Raw genomic sequence first — 19,637 nt, forward strand, 5'->3', positions numbered from 1 at the left:
AAATAGAGAGAGATATTATGTCCTTATGCATCTGTGTGTATAGCACATAATAAAGCTTTACGATGCAAACTCAGAGCAAGTTTTCTTTTACTCACTTCTGTCTCTCCTCTGTTTTCAGTCTCAAAGGGTTATTTACTAAACTATGAATTTAAAACTAGATTTAAAATTTAAGGCCAGAGTAGCCTTATTAAAAGCATAGCTGAATGTTTGTAATTCAGCTCGCTTGACCTTAATTTAATATTCATTTTGAATTCTCACTTTAGTGAATTACCTGGTCAGTGTTATCTAATGATGGGGTGTCAGCTATCCCTGTCGCTAAATCCCTGCATCCAATTACAGTCCCCCACAGCCTTATCCATGGACTCCTTATAATATATATTTAATATTATATAATATATATTTATAATATATATTTTTTAAACTTGGGCTTAGTGATGTCGCGAACATAAAATTTTCCGTTCGCAAACGCAAACTTCCGCAAATGTTCGCGAACGGGCGAACCGCCATAGACTTCAATAGGCAGGCGAATTTTAAAACCTACAGGGACTCTTTCTAGCCACAATAGTGATGGAAAAGTTATTTCAAGGGGACTAACACCTGGACTGTGGCATGCCGGAGGGGGACCCATGGCAAAACTCCCATGGAAAATTACATAGTTGATGCAGAGTCTGGTCTTAATCCATAAAGGGCATAAATCACCTAACATTCCTAAATTGTTTGGAATAACGTGCTTTAAAACATCAGGTATGATGTTGTATCGATCAGGTAGTGTAAGGGTTACGCCCGCTTCACAGTGACAGACCAAACTCCCCATTTGCACAACCGTAAACTCCCCATTTGCACAAGGTTGGATACCAAGCTAGCCATGTCCCGTTCCTTGTCCTCACTGATGTCATTGAAGATCTCTTCCTCCACCCAGCCACGTACAACACCAAGGGTCCCCAAAAGGTGACAACAAGCCCCCTGTGTTTTTTTTTTTTTAAATGTACACTACTGTTACACCAGATATGAGTTGCATTGGTGACACTGTGCCCTGGCAGGCCCTGAAACGCACACGTGTGAAGGAAACTGACTGCTATTATATTACAGTCAAAAAAAGTTTTTTTGTTTTTTTTTAAATGCAAGCTATTGTGACACCAGATATAAGTGGTGGCACTGGGACCACCTTAAAAATATTGGATATCGCTAAAAATCATGATCACTATATACTTTCTCTACAAAAATCTAAAACGAACCAAACTACTCATCCATCCGCTATACCACTTTATCCCACCTAGAACTAGTGCCCAGTTAAAATACTTGACTCTTACTTACCCACACTCAGTCATGCCACACACATTTCACCACTACTCTCACTGAATCCCTCTGACTACGGCTAAATTCATCTTCTACATCAGAACACTACTCCTAAGATTGGGTTGTATCCATGTCTCGGGTCTTTCATTTAGAATAGGGGCAGCTTTGGTCTCCTTCAACACTGACACTCCAGTGCATATTATTAAAAGATTGGGCAGATGGAAATCCTCAGTCTACAACCGATATATTCCTCATCCCGAGAAAGAAATGAGGAAAGCTTTTAAAAGTTTGGCTTTGTAAATTTGATGCAATAAGTGTGTTTTTCTTTAATACCTTTTCACCCTCTTTGCATGAACCCGATTTACATATATTACTAATATGTTTCTGAACATATATATTATATTATTCACTCACTCACTCACTCACTCACTCACTCACTCTCTGGGCCGGCCTAAGACATCATGCTGCCTAGGTCCAACGATAAATGACTATGGGGGATAATGTATAATAAACACAGGCTATGGTGGGGATAATGTATAATAAACACAGGATACTGGCTATGGGAGGGATAATGTATAATAAGCACAGGTTACTGGCTATGGGGAGGATAATGTATAATAAGCACAGGTTACTGGCTATGGAGAGGATAATGTATAATAAACACAGGTTACTGGCTATGGGGGATAATGTATAATAAACACAGGTTACTGGCTATGGGAAGATAATGTATAATAAACACAGGTTACTGGCTATGGGGGATAATGTATAATAAACACAAGTTACTGGCTATGGATGATAATGTATAATAAACAAACAAAAAAAATAGTAATACAAAAAAAATGAATGCAGCTTCAGAATTAATCTAAATTGTATGCTGTCTAGGAGGTGGGAGGGTCTGGGAGGGAGGGTCTGCTGCTGATTTTCTGTAATGTGTCTCCTGACTGTGAGGTACAGGGTCAAAGTTTACTCAATGATGACGAATAGGGGGCGGACCGAACATTGCATATGTTCGCCATCCATGGCGAACGCGAACACGCTATGTTCGCCGGGAACTATTCGCCAGCGAACTGTTCGCGACATCACTACTTGGGCTAGCTTTCTTTACAGAAGCCCTCCTTAGACTTCCATTCTACATGTCAGTCTGACTTTTGTAATTTTCCCATTGCAAAATCAGACTAACATGTACATAAAAGAGCAGAACCCACACAATGCTTCTTTTATGTACATGTTAGACTGCCTTTGCCATTCTTTCCCTTCATCCCCCCTTTTCTATTCATTATAGTACTCCTTATAATGATACAAGACTAGTCCTTCTCTACACTGTCACTCCCACTTTCTTATTTATTTATAGCTCCACCATTAATAATTAGTTAATAGCCCATAAATGGGTGTTGGTGAGGGCACTTTATGCCCTGCCACTTAATTTATTTATAATCCCCACTGTGGGGGCATGAGGTACCTGTGTCAAGTCTTCTACTTATTGTATTGCTATTGCTGCCCAGTCACTCGAATTTTGACAGCAGGCAACCAGTGACTGCTCATTTTTCACTAGGCATGTCACTAACAAGCATATTGACCCCCATAGACTATTTCATGTTTAGTTTAAGAGATATTTTTGGTTCACTAAACATAACTAGGTCATTGAACTCATTGGCAGGAGGAAGCTGCTGTAAGCAGAGCCCTGTACGTTCATGAACTTTGACATTTACCATGTTGAGGCCTGTAGAGTCTGAGATGTAACTATTGTGTGATTTGCAATTTCACTGAGCACTGCATGGTCTCATTTTGGGGTGACTTTGCTGAGACATCCATTCCTGGGAAGATTGCCAACTGTCCTGAATGTTTTCCACTTTTGAAGAATCATTCTCACTGTACAATGATTTACCTTAAATTGGTTGAAAATGGCCTTATAATTCCTCTTATTTTCATGGGCAGAACCCGTTGATTCTCTAAAACCGTTGCTGATGTCATTCCTCCTTGGCACTGTGTTAACACATGAATACTCCAGACCAGTAAACTGCTAAAACTTCAGCTTTTATAGAGGTGGTTACACTTGCTGATGATCAATTAATCAAGGGCATTTGATTAGCAGCACCTATCTGCGATTTAGCCTCTTCATTCCTATAGAAACAGTAAGCGTGTACTTTTTCACACATGACTTCTCCATGTTCTCTCCCTAAGCAAAAATGGTAATCTAGATGTGACCCCGTGCTAACTATGCCTAGAGGAGTATCAGCTACATATCGCCAGGAAGGCCGAAACGATCGTCCAGAGTGTCTGTATGTCTCATGCAGAGAGAACTTGCTGGCATTTTGGTACTGATTGATAATGAAACAATTTATTCATTCAGGTTGCGTCAGTTACAGCCAGGGGAGGTGTGGCTAAGACTGCATTGACAGAAATAAAACTGACTAAACTCCTAAATGGCGGAAAAGTGAAAGTTGAGGCTGCAGAGGTATGATCTATAACAAAACAGCTCAATGAAGTGGTCTGGGTGCCAGGTCCCCCTGGTTTTAACCCTGCAGCTGAAAACATATGTATGTTTTCATTGAGGGTTAATCCAGCAATTCTCAGTGTGAAAATCACACTGAGATGATGCTGACATCCATAGGAAAGCATGGAATAATGCTTCCTATGGGCGGTTTGAATGCGCGCGCGGCTCTTGCCGCACATGTGCATTCGGAGCTGACATTGACAGTAGAAGAAGAGGTCAATAGTGCCGAGGGAGCCTGGCGCTGGATTAAGGTAAGTGGCTGCAGGGGTTTTAACCCCTTCAGCCCAGCAGGAGGGGGACCTAATAACCTTATAGTGCCATTAGGACAAATTAATTGTAATATCCTTTATATAGGGGCTTCTGGCGAGGAAAAAAGCCCAGCAGATACCTGGTTAAAAGTCAAATTATTCTGAAATAGTCAATCCAGGTTTGACCATTTTGACCAGGGTATAAGTTAAACCATTCTAAAATGGCTTGACCTACAATAGATGTAAATGGGGGTGTGGTTGGGGTTGCAGATCATCCTGTAGTGCTTGAACAGTTGTGCTGTAGTGCTTAAAGTGTCCCTTTAGCAATGTACCAGCTTTATTCCGCAGTTGATGACCAGACATTATATCCAATTCTTCTGTAAACATTTGAACGGTGTAAACTTGTTAAAGAACAGCCAATGCATTAGTTCTACCTATAGCAACATTTTTCAGAATGACACATTATTCATGGCTATGACAGTTTGTTTTAGTATTCTCTTTGAGCATCTGCTAATTATATTAATCACTGCAATTTTGTGGCAATTTACCCAGGCTGAAAAAGGATTAATTTGTATCGTTTGATCTAATTTATGGGAAGCTAATACAGTGCATAGCCATGTACGCAGATAGATTTGGCATAGTCACATTTTTTTTTTATAATCCTCTATGTTGTTTATAGTAAATTAATAATAGGCTGCGTAACACACAGGATAGAATGCACTCGCCAATTTACAATGACAATATGAGTGATGGTAGATTTAGTACAAACAGAGCAAGAGACAGTAAATATCCAAACTCCATCTACACTTATTCCTTATTCCAACTAACAAATTATATAGCTGTGCCTAATACATCCATTGTCATTACACTTATTGTTTCTGAATTGATCATGTGAAGACATTAGATATATGCCAAATATACTGTAAATGTTGGCATTATCTTACAAGGATGCATATTAGCAACTATTTGCACTAGTTATTGCTTTTCAATAAAAAGTGAGTGGTGTGAACCATGATCTCCAAGAAGATAGCTGTTTGTCATTTTAGGTTTTCATTATATTTAGGGTAAATGACTAAAAATAGAGTTCACAGTGTTCAAGATCCAGAAAACCAGGTATTAGATACTACAGGAAAGATAAAAGAAGTGATGAAAGATACTATAAAAAGATGAGAAGGAAAACTGTTATTTATTAAGGATACTCACAGAGGGTCCAAACAAGAAGACCAAAGGTGCCATGAAATCCATGTCAAGTACAAGGAGTGCTTTAAAGATACCTTTGGTTTAGGCAAACTTACATAGTAGAGAATTCTCTTAATTTTTTAATTTATTTTAGATTTGTGTATAACAATTCTACGTTGCTCCTGTATATATCATCAATGTGTGCTCACTACAGGGTGTATTAGATTTGTTCATTGTTGTATAAATTTACATAGTAGTCTGTTATATATATTAAAGAAAGAGAGGCCTCATTGAAAAAAAAAAAGATCTAAGCTTAAAGCAAATTATGATATATGTAGCAGTAGTATCCTTTAACACATATTTTATACCTATAATTATATATATATTACATGTAATTATATGAAATGCATTTACATGCTTTTGATATTTCATGACAATAAGCCATTTCATGAAAGACATGGAGGTGAATGTTGTGCTTTAATCCTTTCTTTACTTCCAACAGAAGCAAAGAAAATAATAAACATATAGAAAAAAAAGCTCCTATTACCAATTACCTATTACATAATCCATCACAAAGCCTTGTCCAGTATGAAACCTATAGCACCAAACCATCCCCAAACATTTTTTGCAGTGTGGCAAAGAGACCACTGCCATCAGGGAACACCACTTGTAGGAGTGTACGTGGTGTGCAATAATCTATACTTGTCAAAGAAACATCCACATGAATGGCAGGGCCCAAGGTTTCCCAGCAAAACACAATCCAGAGCCTTCCTAACCTGTTGCCATATCTTGCCCAGATAAACAATGCAAACGCACCTAGTCATAGTTACATAGTTACATAGTTACATAGCTGAAAAGAGACTTGCGTCCATCAAGTTCAGCCTTCCTCACATATGTTTTTTGCTGTTGATCCAAAAGAAGGCAAAAAAAAAACAGTTTGAAGCACTTCCAATTTTGCAACAAGCTAGGAAAAAAAATCCTTCTTGACCCCAGAATGGCAGTCAGATTTATCCTTGGATCAAGCAGTTATTACCCTACATTGAAAGATTATATCCTTGAATATTCTGTTTTTGCAAGTATGCATCTAGTAGCTGTTTGAACATCTGTATGGACTCTGATAAAACCACTTCTTCAGGCAGAGAATTCCACATCCTGATTGTTCTTACAGTAAAAAAAACTTTCCTTTGCCTTAGACAAAATCTTCTTTCTTCTAGTCTAAACACATGACCTTGTGTCCTATGTAAAGTTTGGTTTGATTTCCACACAATGGTTTGTATTGGCCTCGAATATATTTGTATAATGTTATCATATCCCCTCTCAGGCGACATTTTTCTAAACTAAATAGATTTAAATTTGTTAACCTTTCTTCATAGCTGATATGTTCCATTCCTTTTATTAATTTTGTAGCCCGCCTCTGCACTTTTTCTAGTGCCATAATATCCTTCTTTAGAACAGGTGCCCAAAATTGCACAGCATATTCAATGTGTGGTCTTACCAGTGATTTATAAAGAGGCAAAATGATATTCTCGTCCCGAGAATGAATGCCCTTTTTCATGCATGACAATACCCTACTGGCCTTGGCCACTGCTGATTGACATTACACATTGTTGCATAGTTTGTTGTCTATAACAATTCCCAAGTCCTTTTCGTGTGTTGTTATCCCTAATTCGCTTCCATTAAGGGTATACGTTGCTTGTGTATTCTTTACGCCGAAGTGCATAACTTTGCATTTTTCAACATTAAATTTCATCTGCCATTTGAGTGCCCAGTCCTCCAGTCTATCTAAATCCCTCTGCAGCAAGGTAATATCTTGCTCACATTGTATTATTTTACAAAGTTTTGTGTCATCTGCAAACACTGAAACATGACTTTCAATGCTGTCTTCAAGATCATTTATAAACATGTTAAATAGAAGGGGCCCCAGAACAGACCCCTGAGGGACACCACTTGCCACCTCTGTCCAGCTTGAAAATGTACCATTAACGACAACTCTTTGTACTCTGTTTTTAAGCCAATGTTCTACCCAAGAACAAGCATTTTCATCTAGACCGATTTCCTTGAGTTTGAACACTAATCTTCTGTGTGGAACTGTATCAAATGCCTTGGCAAAGTCCAAATAGATCACATCCACTGCAACACCCTGATCTATACTTCTACTTCTACTTACTGTAAAAAACGATTTTACAGTTGCTCTCACACTACTTGTTTCTGCCAGTTATTCAGGGAAGTTGTGGTCATGGTTTGAGTCTCAAACAGGTTTTTACCTGGGGCTCCCTTAAGCCAGCCTATTATGTTTCTGTTTTCCAGCTTGTTGATTTTCATCCGTTACGGTAGGCTCCCTTTAAACAGATTTTTTCTGCTTCTGAGAGCACATCATATTCAGGTACATTTGGCCATCTTTTCGGCCTCAGTCAGGTTTACTTGTGTCCATTTTAATCACGTAACCCTTCCCTAGTCACGCCTAGGATGTTTAACCATACACTATCCCAAAAATGGTTTATTGTAGACCCACTTACACGTTTATCTATACTTATTCTCACCAACATACCTAGCATGACTCGAGTACCTCCCTGCCATCTTGTTAATTAATTTTATGTATACAAGGTATTGACTCTGATATATTGCTTTATATTTAGATCATTCAATGGTATACATTAGTTGAAGAACTAAAACAGGAAACACCTTTCGTGTCTTATCCTGTTTCTGCACCCTGTTAAGGTATAACAAGGTTATTTGTGATTTTCCCAATAACCAGCATAGTGCATGCTGTCAAATCCTTCCCCTTTTGGGGAAGTTAGCAAGCACTTACCTTTTATAGGTTAGGTCGCTTATTACAACATCCGAGTCCCTTGCATATATCACCCCATAGGTATACTTAGCCACCCTGGACCAGTTATATCCTGACAGTTCTTACCTCATGAGCAGGTAAGTACAGGATATCGGCCCTTTCCAAACTATGCCATATTCATTCCCTCCCATAGCAGGCTTAGAGGAACTGGCTTTAACCCCTTAAGGACACATGACATGTGTGACATGTCATGATTCCCTTTTATTCCAGAAGTTTGGTCCTTAAGGGGTTAATGTAATAATTGTCAGTCCACCCGAGGCATCAGCCATTTGAATAGTCTTCCCCACCTCACCATGGAGGTTCAACCCCGGGCCACCTCATAGTCAGAGCTTCAATAGACTCAACTACGAGTCATTAGAGAGGGCCTCAACCGACACGGCCAGCCGTTTTGTATATTTTACGTCACGAGAGGCCTACTCCACACCACTACATAGTGGTTTGTTCTGTGTCCCACTTATAGATAGTGTCTCTCAAATGCAGCTTGGCAATTAGCAGGGCCTCAACCTCCCCTTATTAGGTAATTGCTTCGCCTTCGGGCATTAGGATAGTAAGCCAGTTCCTATACTAGTCAATGTTGAGAAAGCTATTTCCCCTAAATCATAGTATATTATTCTATTACACAGCATGTCTTAGGCCTCTGACATTGGAGAAGATCTAGGTCTCCCACACTCCCCACCTCCTATGGGCACACCAGCCAGACCTATTTCCCCTATGGATATTCAAGACCCGAGTACCCTCGTTCTGGACTATCCCAAAAATTTCAACCAAGCTGCATAGGCAAGGCATCCCTTTCTCATCTACGGCCAGGAAGGCAGAGCTGTATCGTTTATTGTCAGCTCAGCCAGGCACCCGAGAAATGAGTTCCTGCGCTCACAAAAACAATGCTAAGAACTTAGCAGAAATCCATTCCATGACCTTGTCCTTGGTGACGTCTGTGCACTTGGTAAACCAGAAACTCCGCTTGCTCTCCACCCAGGCTCGCAGGGTAATGTCAAGGTAACTACTCTCCCCACAGCCACCTCCACTCACATTAAGACTCCTTCACACCTGGTGCACACTGCCCTCTGTAATGACATTCTAGACGGGAAAGATGCTTATCACTTCCCATAAGACATAGTTGAGAACAAAACATTCTGCTACGGAGACAATTTGGTCGTAAAAATCTTTCCATCCTGGAGTTCATATTGGCTTTCGGTCTTTGATGTCTTTCAGACACCCTATGTTGGCTCCTCCTCAATATTGTCAAATGTACGGTTGTGATCCACTACCTGGACGACTTCTTGACAATTGAGGACAGATCATTGGTTCCGCAAAGCCTGACTAAGGCACAGGCTTTGTTTTCCTGCCTAGGAATTCCTGGGTACACAGTTAAACACAGTCCTCTTAGAGGCTAGCCTCCCCGTGGACAAGCTCCTGAGAATCAGAAATGACATGCATGAATTCATGAGGATCGGAGCTTGTTCACAGAAAAACTTGCAATCTTTATTTGGCACTCTTAACATTGGATCATCCCTCAGGGTCGATCATTTATTTCCAGGCTATTGTACCTCCTACCTGGTGCCCCGCATAGCCACAGCAGGATTACCTAAACGCCAGATCCAGTTTAATCATGTGGAAGCAGTTCCTAGACAATTGGAATGGCAGACCTATGTTTGTTCCCCTATTGTCCGATGACTCACCGGTTATTTGGACCGATGCGGCTGCACACACAGGCTTTGCTGCCATTTTTGGTGACAGATGATTAAGAGACGTTTGGCATGTGGAGGTCATTAGTTACCAGCATTTCAGGAGACATCCGCTCTCTTTGAAATCTATCCTACTGTGGCAGTCGCATTCATGTGGGGAGCATTATGGCAAGGGCAGTCTGTCAAATGTTTCTCAAATAATGTGGCGGCTTGTGATATTATCACTCATTATAATGAAGCTGATTAGATGGTTGACATGGTTGGCAGCCACAAAACAATTCTTCTTGATGTGCAAGCACATTCCGTTTTACTACAATAACAGACCGTGAGTGCAAACCTTTTTTCATTATATTTTATATGTTTTTGGCTATGGCTGTAATGCACCCGGCATTTTTTGATTTTTGAAAGTGTGTGTGCTGGGTACCATTGGAAGTTATATATATATATATATATATATATATATATATATATATATATATATATACAGGGCCGGACTGGCCTACCGGGATACCGGGAAATTTCCCGGTAGGCCGCCAGCCCTGGGGCCGCTTTGACATGTGGCTGCACTCAGCCACATGACCTGTAACAAAAAAAAATTCTGTTACCCTATGTGGCCGCGCGGCCGTAGCCACAACCGCGCGGCCGCAGTCACACCTGAGCCGGCCGCTGCTGCTGCGTACTGTGCGATACTTCCTGTCAGCCGCCGGATGTGAGCGGCAAATGACGACATGACGTCACATCCGGCGGCTGCGCGGCGGCGGCACTACTGAAACTGTCTGCATCGCGGCCTCTTTTCCCTGAGCTGTTGAACTTCTAAAGGTAAGAATAAAGGGGCTTGGGGGACCTATTGTATTATGTATTTAGGAGGGGAGTCATTAATGTATTGGAGAGGGGGGGTCATTAATGTATTGGAGAGGGGAGGGGGGGTCAGTAATGTATGGGGGGGTCATTAATGTATTGGAGAGGGGAGGGGGGTCAGTAATGTATGGGGAGGGGAGAGGGGTCATTAATGTATTGGAGAGGGGAGGGGGGATCAGTAATGTATGGGGGAGGGGAGGGGGGTCATTAATGTATTGGAGAGGGGAGGGGGGATCAGTAATGTATGGGGGAGGGGAGGGGGGGTCATTAATGTATTGGGAAAGGGAGGGGGGTCATTAATGTATTGGGAAGGGGAGGGGGTCATTAATGTATTGGGAAGGGGAGGGGGTCATTAATGTATTGGGGAGGGGAGGGGGTCATTAATGTATTGGGGAGGGGAGGGGGTCATTAATGTATTGGGGAGGGGAGGGGGTCATTAATGTATTGGGGAAGGGAGGGGGGTCATTAATGTATTGAGGAGGCGAGGGGGGTCATTAATGTATTGAGGAGGCGAGGGGGGTAATTAATGTATTGAGGAGTGGAGGGGGGTCAGTAATGTATTGAGGAGGGGAGGGGGGTCAGTAATGTATTGAGGAGGGGAGGGGGGTCAGTAATGTATTGAGGAGGGGAGGGGGGGTCAGTAATGTGTTGGGGAGGGGGAGGGGGTATGTACTGTATTGGGGGAGGGGAAGGGGTCTGTAATGTATTGGGGAGGGGGTCAGTAATGTATTAGGGGAGGGGGTCAGCTGTGTATTAGGGGAGGAGGGGTCAGCAGTGTATTAGAGAAGGGGGTGACAGCAGTATATTAGGGGGAGGGGGGTCAGCAGTGTATTAGATAAGGGGGAGGGGGGACGGGAAAGATCTGACTAGGGAATTTGAGATGAGGCAATGATTATATTTGTGACATTTATATTTGTGGGCCAATGAATATTATATATGTGTGTGTAGAAGCAAATGTAAATAGAGGGGGCTACAGGGGTGAGGGAATTATATTTGTAATATATTTATTAGGAACTGTGGAGGAAAGGGGGTTGGATGAGAGCATTAAATATTATAGCATTAAATATTATATTTATGGGGTAGGAACTGTATTATATATTTTTGATTTAGTGCAGGGGTAGGTAACCTTCTACACTCCCTTTGTTTTTTGACTACATCTCCATTAAGGCTCGCAAAGCATCATGGGAGGTGTAGTCCACAACATCTGGAGTGGCAAAGGATGTCTATTCCTGGTTTAGAGCATAGGTGTATAACCATTTGGCTTCCCCACGCCAAAATAACCCCTTAACCTCTTAAAGGATCACTATAGTGTCAGGAAAACAAAGCGGTTTTCCTGACACTTTAGTGCCCTGAGGGTGCCCACACCCTCAGGGTCCCCCTCCCGCGGCGCTGAAGGGGTTAAAATTCCTTAAGTTACTTACCTTAATCCAGCTCCAGGCTCCCTCGGCGCTGGTGACCTCTCCTCCCTGTCTGACGTCAGCTCCCCCGTCCGACGTCACTGAAGCTGAATGCGCATGGCCGAGCGCGCATTCAAAGTGTCCATAGGAAAGCATTTCTCAATGCTTTCCTATGGACACTCTGCGTGATGGAGGCAAAATGTGCCTCCAGTTTCGCAGATGCGCCTCTAGTGTCTCTCCGGAAGACAGCCACTAGAGGCTGGATTAACCGCAAATGTAAACGTAGCAGTTTAAATGTGAAGGGTTAAAACCTGAGGGACATTGCACCCAGGCCACTTCATTGAGCTGAAATGGTCTGGGTGACTATAGTGTCCCTTTAACGCTGTTACGGCGTTATATGCCGTCCGCATTTTAATGGGCTGTTAAGGTGAATTCTGATGACTCTGCAATGCTATGGGGCTGGTATGTAATTTTTTCCAGGGCTGGTTTTCATACCCAGTCCGGCCCTGTATATATATAACCAGAATATATTTGCTGAAGCAAATATGAAGCTGACTGAACAAGTCCCAGCTACACCCTCCCTCCCCCCAATTGCTGTTGACTGAAAATGTGCACATTTATGTTTCTATTGTAGTAATGCTGATCATCATTTTCAAGAGAGGAGATAGAATGCACGAGGCTGCAGGGTTTACTCAAAAAACACAGAAATGTAGTAAATGGAAAATCAAATTGGTAAATTAAGGCTAGAATAGTACAACCATTTGTGAACTATTTGATATCTGATCTGGGGCCATACTCTCTATTAATGTTGGAAAAATCCAAAAGTTTCTAAACAGAAAATTCCATTGGTTCTCCTGAGCTGTGCTTTTTAATGGAATGCATAGTGGAAGCAGGGAACAGTATTAAATGGACCCCGGGTAGGTAGTTAATATGTTTCAAAACAGTTTGACTGCATGAAGTGCGATAGTCTCCTTTAAATAATATATACATTACAAATAATTCAGAAACTCCCCTTTTTCCCTCTGTAATTCTGAAGATGTGGGATATTGTAAAAAAAACTAATTGCTACTGTCTGATCTAAAGGAGAACATTTAAGAGATTTGAGACGTTAATATGGTCCTTCAATATAATATTTAAATGACTACTGAAAAGTATCTCTATAACCCAATACGCTAAATCATTTAGAAAAACAAATAGATCTTTTCTTATAATTTAACTGTGTAACTGTATGCTACAAAAGGTGTAGAATTAAATATTAATATTAAACAGATTTCCATTGTATGATTCATTGACTGCAGATACATATTCGTGGAACAAAAATACATATGAAATGAGCAGAAACTTTGTATTGTACTATTCGATGACATTTCACCTCTCCTAAGAATTAACTCATCATAATGCAATGAATATTAGACAATATAATAATATAGACTTTGCATTTTTATTCTTTAAAAATATATACTTGTATGAAATGCAATTATCTTCAATAAAATATAAATGTATTAATATTCATTTATCTAATTATATATAAATATCTAAAATATACAGCTACATTTTCCATATCGTAAAATTGTACATGCAAAATGATGCTACATATTTTATTGGTTTGGCAATATATGTATACGTATTTATGATATGTGTTCAGTATTAAACTGGAAATGAAACACATAAATATAGTCTGTTTTACATATCTCATCCACAAAGTTGTATCTAAAAAAAATGAAACCAGTAAAGAAATAAAATAGATTATATGCAAGGATATATACAGGGTTATTCCTTAAAGTGAGAATTTTAAAATATTTCCATGTGAATTTCAATCTTAAGGTCAAAACCGCTGAACTGGAAAAACCTTCTAAGACAGCTGTGTCAGGCCAAGGGTGCATAATTAATAGTTGCACTATAGAATATTGCCATTTAATGTAATTTATGTAGTGCATATATGAATTGGCCACTTGGCAGAGGTCAGATGACGGAAGGGGTAATGTAAATTGCATAGGAATGTAAAAGGGGCAGCTGGTTTACCATATGGATTGATCCTTTGATTAATCAAAGGCTTAGCAAGGTGTGAGGAGTCACACATAAGTGGCCTGGAAGTCTGGTTTAAATATAAACTAACTCTCTAAATTGCCATATGTCTAGATTCCCTCTTAGATAGGGGGTCCTTTGATATGTTAATGACCATTCGCCTTGTGTTCCAGTATCATATCCAAAAGAAACATTAATATTTACCCACAGATTAATAATTAAGCCTCATTTTTATTATATTTAGAATGGGACAAGCGCAATCTTCGAATCAAGCCCAAAACATGATTTGCGTAATTTAACCATAGGGGAAGGGACTGTGATGTCCACTATATTGGTTCAGAAGTAAGTATTGTGACATATCTATGGAATGGAAAAATGGTAACAAATACATAGATGCAATTATTAATTATGTGGCAAGTACATAAGATGAGATAGAACCAAATATTTCCATTTGGATTGATGAGGGTCTGGAACACAAGGCGGCGGCCACTATAGGTACGCCTTATCTCCACCCTTGGGCAAGACTTGGTAATCCAAGGTAATGGTTGGTAATGATTCTGAAAGGTGTTAGGACTTGCTTGGGGGCCAGAATCTAATTCTGAATGAGTCACCATCTACCTTACCAGAGACCCCCTGGGCATACGTTTTAATTTGAATTTGAGTAAGTGATTAGGACTTCTGTTATTTTATCCCTTTTGTTTTTATCTGTTGTTGGTGTAACTAATTTGATTGACATCTATATTTTTGTATGCACTGTAACTATTTTTTGCTCATAATAAATATTCCATTATTAAGTTCTGCCTTTGTCTGGTAAAGAATCATGTTACCTGAAGAGACTTATTAGTGTTTTGCAATTGCATAGTTATTGTGCTAAGTGGTATTTGGTGGGTTGTTATTATTATTACATCAAATATTTAGGTATGAAACATAATTTAATATGAATGAAATATAAAAAAAATGGGAGTAAATAAGATTTTTTTTTTAAAAAAATTGTTCTACATGAACTTTTAATTGTGAATGTCATAATACTGTTTGCTTTTACTGCAATAAAAGACACATATTTGTATTCAGTGATGTCTCGCGTGTAAAACAGTACCCCCTATGTACAGGTTTTACGGTGTTTTGGGAAGTTACAGGGTCAAATATAGCATGTTACATCTTTCAGTTTTTTTCACATTGAAATTCGCCAGATTGGTTACGTTGCCTTTGAGACAGTATGGTAGCCCAGGAATGAGAATTACCCCCATGATGGCATACCATTTGCAATAGTAGACAACCCAAGATATTGCAAATAGAGTAAGCCCAATCTTTTTTAGTAGCCACTTGGTCACAAACACTAGCCAAAGTTAGCGTTAATATTTGTTTGTGTGTGAAAAATGCAAAAAAATAATTTGAATGCCAATTTTGGCCAGTGTTTGTGACTAAGTGGCTACTAAAAAGACTGTACATACCCCGTTTGCAATACCTTGGGTTGTCTACTATTGCAAATGGTATGCCATCATGGGGGTAATTTTCATTCCTGGGCTACCATACTATCTCAAAGGCAACATAGGCAACTGAAACGCAAGCCTTATATTTGACTCTGTAACTTTTGAAATCACCATAAAACCTGTACATGAGGGGTACTGTTATACTCAGGAGACTTTGTTGAACACAAATATTAGTGTTTCAAAACAGTAAAACGTATCACAACAATTATTGTTTTTAAGTGTGATAATACTGTCATGATACTGTTTGCTTTTACTGCAACAAAATCAACAATGTCTCACGTGTAAAACAGTACCCTACATGTACAGGTTTTATGGTGTTTTGGGAAGTTACAGGGTCAAATATAGCATGTTACATTTTTCAGTTTTTTTACATTGAACTTCGCCAGATTGGTTAGATTGGTCAGATCCACAGCCAGCTATAGGGGGCCATGTGATCGCTCCTTGAGAGCGATCACATGGCCCCTGGGGGCCTGATGTGCTGGGGGAGGGTTGCCTGGGCTGTCAGGCAGTCCTCCCGAAAAGGATCACGGCGGAGGTAAGTAGCTGGAGGCTCATGGGGTCTTAAGCCACTACAACGTTCTATGCAGCCGCAACGGCTTTAAAGCCCATTTAAATGGGGACGACATAGAACGCCGTAATGGTGTTAAGGGGTTAAGGGGATTTTTATCATTATTTCCAGTCTAGTGCAGACAAATAGGGAACTTTAACACTTTCACCACCACAACTACATCACGCACACTCTTGAAGTAAGGTGCGTTCGTGAAAGCTGTGCTTTCAGTTTGTCCTTAAAGTTGAAATTCACTTTGAATTTCATATCATATCTTTGAATAAATGATTTTCTATTGGTTTTTCAACAGACTAGACGTCTTAATGAAAGGTTCTACTAATTAATGAGACCAAGGACATCCAGTGTTGTTTCACAGAGTCAAACTCAGTGAAACTGCAAGAAGTACCTTTGGTGGCTGCCACGAGATTAACACTACAATGTAAACATTGCAGTTTCTCTAAAACTGAAATGTTTTACATTGCATGACTCAGGAACAACAATACTATAACCCAGACCACTTCAATGAGGTGACATGGTCTTGGTGCCTATAAAGGCCCTTTAAATGCAACCCTTCACAAGTGACTACAGGTGGGACATTTAAACTACAGATCGGATCCATGAAATAAAACGGTCAAGTTATCAACTTAGCATCACTGATAGGTGAACAATGAAATCTGATGCATTTTGGTAATATAGTAGATATAATTATTTAGGGTTTAATTAAGTATTCTGCATACAGTTTGTTGTGGAGGCTATATCATGGTTTATTCATCTACACTTTTCTTATTGCCTTTCATCTCATTCCTTCTCTAGTATCCAAGACATAATAGATTTAATCTGTAGGGTTTAAATCAATTAAAACAAATATTGGAGGAAAAAAAAAACATACAATTGCATACAGATGTGTACTCAGCAATGCAATAGAACACAAATCCACTTTAAACAGAAGTGTTTAATATAGACACATATTGCAAACCATTCATTAAAAATGCAATAGTCATATGCATTTTCAAATATACTTGTGTTATATAAAACAATATTTTCTATGGTTGGGAATTGTTATACATTTAAATAGCTAAATAAAAGATTTGCTCTCTGTGTTTTACAACTCAGAATAATTTTCCGTTAAACTGTGTCTTCTCTCTACCATCTCAATGTCTAATATAATGCATAATGGATTTAATAATATGCTCAAATAGACAGTTTTTATATAACAGTTGTTAGGAAATAGATTATCTTGTCATTTTGTTTTACTTGGCCTTTCATTTTGATGGTGGAAAAATGTTGGCTTTGCTGCCACAGTGCTGTAAAAAAACTCGTTTTAGAATATTGCGATAACAATAACAAAGCTAACTGTATTGTAAGGTTGAAAGAAAAGAATATGTAAATGTTCTTAATAAATACTTCAATCAATATGCATTATACAGCCGGTTCCATTAGAACACTTTCGTGCAGTGTTTTGCATAATGTTTCGAAAAGTCAATGAAAATCTAGTAAATGTGTTCCAGGTACCTTTCTGGAGCACAGTTAAGATTGTCTTCTCTGCAGAAGCTTATTTGATTTTCCTATGCCATCCAAGTTAAATATCTTTTTTGCCAAGTCAAAAAAAGGAAATATAGTGACAGTCTCGGTAGCAAGGAACCTGGGCATCCTCTCATCCAATACTCCCTTGTGATGGTCCAGCAAGAAATATATGTGCTATAAGACATAACCTGCAGTATTTTCCTGATGATGTCATACTAAATGGTATGATATGATTTACACTGTGTATTGTGGAGCCTCAGATATTAGAGAACACATGTTCCCGCATGCAAGAAATCACAGGGAATTACAAGTCCTGGCAGCAACTGCTATTTGTAGCTGTCACCATGAATGCAATTCCTAGTAGAAAACTGATATGCTGGGAGAGGAGGTGAGGGACAGAAATAGCACAATCCTCACCCAGCATATCACTAAGAGGACAGACTAAGACTTGAATAAGGACAGAAACTGCAAATAGCTTCTTTCCAGAAGTGAAACTCCCAGCAATCCTAATTGCTAATTGTCTAATTTGGTTCGCCCCATATTCTGTGCACAATATATCGTTCCTTGATGTAGAGCGCTTTGTTGATGCTTTCAGTTCTTGAATGAATGGCAGGATGAGCAATTGGATTTTGCAGTTCTGGAGAAGTCGGATGTCAGTCAGACAGCTTTCCAGGAGGCTCGACAACCGTCAGGATCCTGGTAAGAGGCAATCTACTGGGGGCATGATCCTATACACTACTACTTTTTTGCAGATTTTTTTTGCTGATTTTGCACTGCATTCTGGGAGATTTGTAGGCTTACAATCTTTTATTGTGCTTTGTGAGGAGAAGGTATTTGTTTATTTTTTCTAATGTTTATTAAGAGTTTTTAACACTTTCTGATTCCTTCACCACTTTAATATCAAATTTTAAAATTGTATTATTAAATAATATAATTAATGTACAAGTCGATTTAACAATATTAAAAGCAAACACCCACACTATTTTTCTACATATTTCGTTTAGTGGCATTTTGTAATCCCTTTAAGACAGCTATCCTGTTGTCAATATAGGCCTGCAATGCCCTCAATGCGCTCTTTGTCTGTGGTACAAGAAAGTTGTTGCCTTGCCTATTTCCCTTTCGAGTGTGATGCAGTAAAGCATTAAACATATGAGTTCTCTAGTTCCTCAGTTATTGTGTGCAATTGCCCGGTTATCCTACCCTCAGTATGCAAAGTGCAACAAGTTTGGGCACAGAAGGGATGCTAGAAACCGATGGAGTTTCTATGCTTCAATGGAGATAAGAAGTATTATAAATTATGGCAAAGTGCTTGTGACATCTGTGATTGATTACACAAAACAAAGTGCTGACATCTGGAACACCACACACGAGGACAATCCAGAAGTGACTGAAACACCAAAGATTGCCATCATGGTTCAATCTTGGTGTTGAGATTACAGTGGCAGTTCTTCTCATATTCATCAGTATGCACACAATTCTGCAAAATCTGCATACAGCAAGCTGTAGGGCAGTAGGTAATGTGTGCAGTGTAATACTGATATTGCTGGACGGTTTCTGGAGCAGGTGCTAAACCGAGGAGTCCTTGTTCAGTGGAGCATTAAAAATGAAACTATATTCAGATATATTGATACAATAATAAGTGATTTGTGTTTATATTGTTTTATTTTCTGTGTAATGAATTACTCTTTGCATTGTCCTTTAGAAAGGAAGCTGGTTTAGGTAGGGCCCTCAATATGTAACTTATAAAGATACATTGTAGATTGTTTCCTGTAATGACACTACACTTCCCAGTGCAACTGATGCCACATTTATAAGAAGGTTTACTATTTTCTTATAACTTTTATACTAAATTTTACAATTTAATCAAATAGTCACATCTGCCAACACTTAGTATTTACTATTTTTTTAATTTAACAAAAGACAAATGTTCCATTAATTACCATAAAAATTGCATCATAACACAAGTGTGTGCATATTTCACATGGGATTGTCTGAGCAAGCTGATCTTGAGGACATACACTGATCAACCTCAACATTAAAATGTAT

The sequence above is a fragment of the Pelobates fuscus genome, chromosome 2 (genome assembly GCF_036172605.1).
Source record: "Pelobates fuscus isolate aPelFus1 chromosome 2, aPelFus1.pri, whole genome shotgun sequence".
Taxonomy (NCBI): domain Eukaryota; kingdom Metazoa; phylum Chordata; class Amphibia; order Anura; family Pelobatidae; genus Pelobates; species Pelobates fuscus.